Source organism: Culex quinquefasciatus, chromosome 2 (genome assembly GCF_015732765.1).
Source record: "Culex quinquefasciatus strain JHB chromosome 2, VPISU_Cqui_1.0_pri_paternal, whole genome shotgun sequence".
Taxonomy (NCBI): Eukaryota; Metazoa; Arthropoda; class Insecta; order Diptera; family Culicidae; genus Culex; species Culex quinquefasciatus.
The window spans coordinates 90,043,152-90,049,603 of NC_051862.1; the positions used below are offsets into that span (position 1 = coordinate 90,043,152).

The 6,452-nt window shown below is 39.1% G+C and overlaps 1 long non-coding RNA gene across 1 annotated transcript; it reads right to left on the reverse strand.

The window, feature by feature from the left end:
- Nucleotides 1-3,430: 3,430 nt before the first annotated feature.
- On the reverse strand, nucleotides 3,431-4,144 carry LOC119767598. The gene is made up of 2 exons (XR_005277609.1): nucleotides 3,977-4,144; nucleotides 3,431-3,905 (listed from the first exon to the last, which is right to left on the reverse strand). It is a non-coding gene; the product is annotated as an uncharacterized LOC119767598 (long non-coding RNA).
- Nucleotides 4,145-6,452: the final 2,308 nt, after the last annotated feature.

The following is a 6,452-nucleotide window of genomic DNA, read 5'->3' on the forward strand; positions in this document are numbered from 1 at the left end:
CGTCACAAAGACACAAAATTCAATTCCAAACAGAAAAAAAAGAAAATTTCTATCCTCAAATGCACTTAGAAAGCAGGGGGTGAAAGAATGACCATTTCGGAACATGATGTTCGTAGAAAACTTTTATTTCAACCACCCTCGCCGTGCACCGTTTGACCAGTCTGGCCAATTCTTCGACGTGTTGGGCCTCTTCCCAGGGCCCGAGCCCAAAGTCGAGGCCGTAGGCGAAAATGAGGAAATTATATTATACGACACACACACACGTACACGGACAGAGACTTGACCCAAGTCCTGCTCCGAGGGACTATCTTTGTTTTTATGTACACACACCGAGGAACCGGGTCCGGCTCGGGCAGTATCGAAGTACGTGCCATTCCGGTAACTGTCCCCTTCCCCCAAAGACCCCGAACGACGACCCCCTTCCCAAGACATGAACCCAGAGTGTTTAGCAGACTGCGAAAGACAATGAAATTTTCCGGGCCGAGGGGGAGGAAAACACACATAATCGATAAGTGTGAAAGTTCCTGGGACCCCGGAATCTAAGGGAATCTGAGTCGCATAAAGGCCAACTGCTCCCCGGGGGGAGCGGCCCCGGAAACGGTCATCCTGGTGCAATAAAAACAAAAAACAAACAAAGGGTGATGGGCCTAGGATTCTTCGTAGAGTGGGGGTGAGAGTGGATAAGGTTGAGTTTGGGGTCGTTGGACGGTTTGAAACAGCATTTTTGCCTTCCTCACCTCAATGAGGAAAGGCTATAAAATCACTCGAAAAATGAACTTCTTTATTCGACCTCGTAGACCTACCTTCACGTATACCTATCGACTCAGAAACAAATTCTGAACAAATGTCTGTGTGTGTGTCTGGATGTGAGTCCGTGCACCCAAAAAATGTGCACTCGATTATCTCCGGACTGGCTGAACCGATTTGGACCGTTTTGGTCTCATTCGATCCGTCTTGGGGTCCCACAAGACCCTAGTTAATATTATGAAGTTTAGAAAAGTACTTCAAAAGTTATGCTTAAAAAACGATTTTAGCTAAACTTCGAAAGATTGTAAAAAGGGTGGTTTTTGTAAGAAACCCCGTCTTGTTATACATTTTTAGAAAGGTATTGAAAAGACCTTTCCAACGAGCCCAAAACATAGTAGATCTGACAACCCTATCAAAAGTTATTGGCAATTAAGTGTTATTTACCCGCTTTTTTGAGGCCGGATCTCAAATATTTTGATGAAAACGTTATCCGGATCTATCATGCGACCCATCGTTAGATGGGTAATCAAAAGACCTTTCCAACGAGCCCAAAACATTGAAGATCTGACAACCCTATCAAGAGTTATAAGCACTTAAGTGTTATTTACCCGCTTTTTTGAGGCCGGATCTCATATATTTTGATGAAAACGTTGTCCGGATCTATCATGCGACCCATCGTTAGATGAGTAATCAAAAGACCTTTCCAACGAGCCCAAAACATTGAAGATCTGACAACCCTATCAAGAGTTAAAAGCACTTAAGTGTTATTTACCCGCTTTTTTGAGGCCGGATCTCATATATTTTGATAAAAACGTTATCCGGATCTATCATGCGACCCATCGTTAGATGGGTAATCAAAAGACCTTTCCAACGAGCCCAAAACATTGAAGATCTGACAACCCTATCAAGAGTTATAAGCACTTAAGTGTTATTTACCCGCTTTTTTGAGGCCGGATCTCATATATTTTGATAAAAACGTTATCCGGATCTATCATGCGACCCATCGTTAGATGGGTAATCAAAAGACCTTTCCAACGAGCCCAAAACATTTAAGATCTGACAACCCTATCAAGAGTTATAAGCACTTAAGTGTTATTTACCCGCTTTTTTGAGGCCGGATCTCATATATTTTGATGAAAACGTTATCCGGATCTAGCATGCGACCCATCGTTAGATGGGTAATCAATAGACCTTTCCAACGAGTCCTAAACATTTGAGATCTGACAACCCTATCAAGAGTTATAAGCACTTAAGTGTTATTTACCCGCTTTTTTGAGGCCGGATCTCAAATATTTTGATGAAAACGTTATCCGGATCTATCATGCGACCCATCGTTATATGGGTAATCAAAAGACCTTTCCAACGAGCCCAAAACATTGAAGATCTGACAACCCTATCAAGAGTTAAATGCACTTAAGTGTTATTTACCCGCTTTTTTGAGGCCGGATCTCATATATTTTGATAAAAACGTTATCCGGATCTATCATGCGACCCATCGTTAGATGGGTAATCAAAAGACCTTTCCAACGAGCCCAAAACATTTAAGATCTGACAACCCTATCAAGAGTTATAAGCACTTAAGTGTTATTTACCCGCTTTTTTGAGGCCGGATCTCATATATTTTGATGAAAACGTTATCCGGATCTAGCATGCGACCCATCGTTAGATGGGTAATCAATAGACCTTTCCAACGAGTCCTAAACATTTGAGATCTGACAACCCTATCAAGAGTTATAAGCACTTAAGTGTTATTTACCCGCTTTTTTGAGGCCGGATCTCATATATTTTGATGAAAACGTTGTCCGGATCTATCATGCGACCCATCGTTAGATGAGTAATCAAAAGACCTTTCCAACGAGCCCAAAACATTGAAGATCTGACAACCCTATCAAGAGTTAAATGCACTTAAGTGTTATTTACCCGCTTTTTTGAGGCCGGATCTCATATATTTTGATAAAAACGTTATCCGGATCTATCATGCGACCCATCGTTAGATGGGTAATCAAAAGACCTTTCCAACGAGCCCAAAACATTGAAGATCTGACAACCCTATCAAGAGTTATAAGCACTTAAGTGTTATTTACCCGCTTTTTTGAGGCCGGATCTCATATATTTTGATAAAAACGTTATCCGGATCTATCATGCGACCCATCGTTAGATGGGTAATCAAAAGACCTTTCCAACGAGCCCAAAACATTGAAGATCTGACAACCCTATCAAGAGTTATAAGCACTTAAGTGTTATTTACCCGCTTTTTTGAGGCCGGATCTCATATATTTTGATGACAACGTTGTCCGGATCTATCATGCGACCCATCGTTAGATGAGTAATCAAAAGACCTTTCCAACGAGCACAAAACATTGAAGATCTGACAACCCTATCAAGAGTTAAAAGCACTTAAGTGTTATTTACCCGCTTTTTTGAGGCCGGATCTCATATATTTTGATGAAAACGTTGTCCGGATCTATCATGCGACCCTTCGTTAGATGGGTAATCAAAAGACCTTTCCGATGAGTCCAAAACATTGAAGATCTGACAACCCTATCAAGAGTTATAAGCACTCAAGTGTTATGAAAACAATGCCCGGATCCAGCATTTTACAGTTATAGGAAATTTGGCTTACGTAAAGTTCATATTCACTGCGGTTTTGGCTTAGGATTTTTTTTGGGAAAGGAAACAACAATTGCCTTTTTCATACAGTTTTATTAGTTTCACACTTCATACTTCGAGAAGCACATACAAAAATGAATTTTCAAAAACTATGTTCTTCTTTGTACATTCCTTTATTTTCGTTCTGAGCAATCTGACCAGAACTTGTTTGCTTCTGGTTTATTCCATCTTGACGTACTCGCCCCACCGGCTGGTTTTTTTAGTCAGCCAGCTGCGTATTGTAGACCGTCCCGTTTCCGATCCAACCGACGGTCATATGCTTGCAAGGATTAACCTTTTTGAAATAGACCAGCTAAAACGGTTCCATAGTACCACTTCTGTAGCAATCTTTCGGGATGAGTTTCAGGAATCGTAATCGTCAGCCGTCAGGGCCAAAGGGTGCCGGAAGAGTTCTTGTCGCGAAGCATTCTGGATTTTTACCCAGTGAAACAACCTGAAAAAAGATTTCTTGTCGCGAAGCATTCTGGATTTTTACCCAGTGAAACAACCTGAAAAAAGGGCAAAACAAAAAAAAATAAGCTTTTCGTTGTTTTTTATTGCAAACCTAACATGCTCTTACCAAAACCAGTGCACAAATTTGTTTCTTTTTTCCTGGTTTCCAGACTGAAGGTGCAAGTTTCGGCTATTTATGGCCGTAATTAGGGAATTTAAGAGCCAGAAATGCTCCTTCAATAATAAATATTCAAACATTGCTGATGTTCGATTTGACAGAGCCGACAGAGCGCATGAGCCGCTACACTGTTAAGAGAAGAGAACCAAATCAACCTAAAATCGGGTTGACTTTGATTTAAAATTCGATGCCAACATTCCAAAAAGCATCATGTACCGTGCGTTTCGAGAAAAACGCATTTGAATGTTGAGCATCATTTTTAAATTCCCATTTTAATATAAAAGCAAAAGAAGATGTATTAATGGTAACAAATGATGAAAAATGTTGCTTTTATTGATACTTGATCATTCATATTCAATAAAACATTATATCCGTCATTATATTTAGGAAAAACACTGCTGTCATTGGAGGGGAAGCTTTGTTATGATTCGTTTTTATTCGCCGAATGTACATGGCGCCTTTTGCAAGTGGAGTGGAAGTTTTGATATGATTAGCTTAGGGGAAGTTTTGATTGATTAGCATGGCGTCTTTTTGATGATGCTTTTTTCCGTCGCAATATATTGTTTATTTAGAGCTTTCTCGAATGTTAGATTGTTTGAAAAAGTTTGTACAATGTTTATAATGGTACCAGGAGCTATTACAAAGGTAATCAAACAACAACGGAACCTTCAAATCATTTAGAGGCTTGGTGGTGGAAGTGTTAAATTAAAATCCACTTGGGGGCAGAATGGATCACCCTTTTCCTGCCTTATAAAAAAAATCAAAAGTTATGAAATTTGGTTAAATGGATTATGTCGCTCCTGGTAGGTTCACAAATCACGTTTAATGCAACATTAGTTGATTTTTTTGTTGTTTTGATGATTATTTGCAAAAATAGTGTCTTATTTTAACATATTAAAACTATTTACAAAAATGTTTGTTTTGGTAAGTGACTATTTTTCATGGAAACTTCATGGAAACTATGTTAGAAAGGTCCCCTAAGTCAGTTATTATCTCCCTTCAACGTTTTATCTGACAAAATGGCTTGTTTTCTAAGGTGGCCCATTCTGCCCCGTAGGGTGGTCCATTCTGCCCCGCACCCTGGAAAAGTAGTCGAAAAACTTTTTTTTTTAAATTGCATAAAAAATAGTTTTAAGCTAAAAATTTCAACCAAGTACACAACATTGAAGGGGACATCCCAAACTATAAGCCTACTAAAATTGTCACTCGATTATCTCCAGATTGACTTAACGGATTTTGACAGTGTTGGTCTCATTCGATCCGTCTTGGTTTAAAATCAGCAAGTTTAGTTAAGTCCTTCAAATGTTATGCTAAAAAAACGATCTTGACTACATTCCAGAAGATTGCAAAAAGGGTTTTTTAGAAAGGTATTTCAAAGACCTTTCTAATGAGCCAACAACATTGAAGATCTGATAGCCCTATCAAAAGTTATGAGCACTTAAGTGTCATTTGGACACATTTCAGAGGCCGGATCTCAAATATTTTGATGAAAAAGTTGTCCGGATCTGTCATGCGACCTATCGTTGGATAGGTAATCAAAAGACCTTTCCAACAAGCCCAAAAGATTGAAGATCTGACAACCCTATCAAAAGTTATTAACACTTAAGTGTTATTTACACGCTTTTTGGAGGCCGGATCTCAGATATTCCAATGAAAGCAATATCTGGGTCCATCATGCGACCGGTCGTTGGTTAGATAATCAAAAGATCTTCCAAATGAGCCTAAAACATCGAAGATCTGACAACCCTATCCAATGTTATTAGAACTTAAGTGTAATTTACACACTTTTTGGAGGCCGGATCTCAGATATTCCAAAGAAGGAAATATCCGGGTCCATCATGCGACCCGTCATTAGTTAGATAATCAAAAGACCTTTCAAATGAGCCTAGAAAATCGAAAATCTGACAACCCTATCCAAAGTTATTAGCACTTAAATGTTATTTACACACTTTTTGGAGGCCGGATCTCAGATATTCCAATGAAAGCATTATCCGGGTCCACAATGCGACCCGTTGTTAGTTAGATAAGTGAAACACCTTTCAAATGAGCCTAAAACAACGGAGATCTGACAAAGCCATCTAAAGTTATTAGCACTTATGTGTTATTTATACACTTTTGGGAGGCTGGATCTCGGATATTTCTGAGAAAATGGTGTCCGGGACCAAAGTGCGACTCGTCGTTAGTTAGATAATTGAAAGACCTTTAAAATAAGCCTAAAACATCAAAGATCTGATTATGCTATCAAAAGTTATAAGCACTTTTGTGTTATTTATACACTTTTTGGAGACCGGATCTCAGATATTTTGATTTAAATGGTGTCCGGTTCCATCATGCGACCAGTCATTATTTGGATAATTGATAGATCTGACAACCCTATCAAAAGTTATAAGCAATTAAACATCATTTATTAGGTATTTATTTAGCG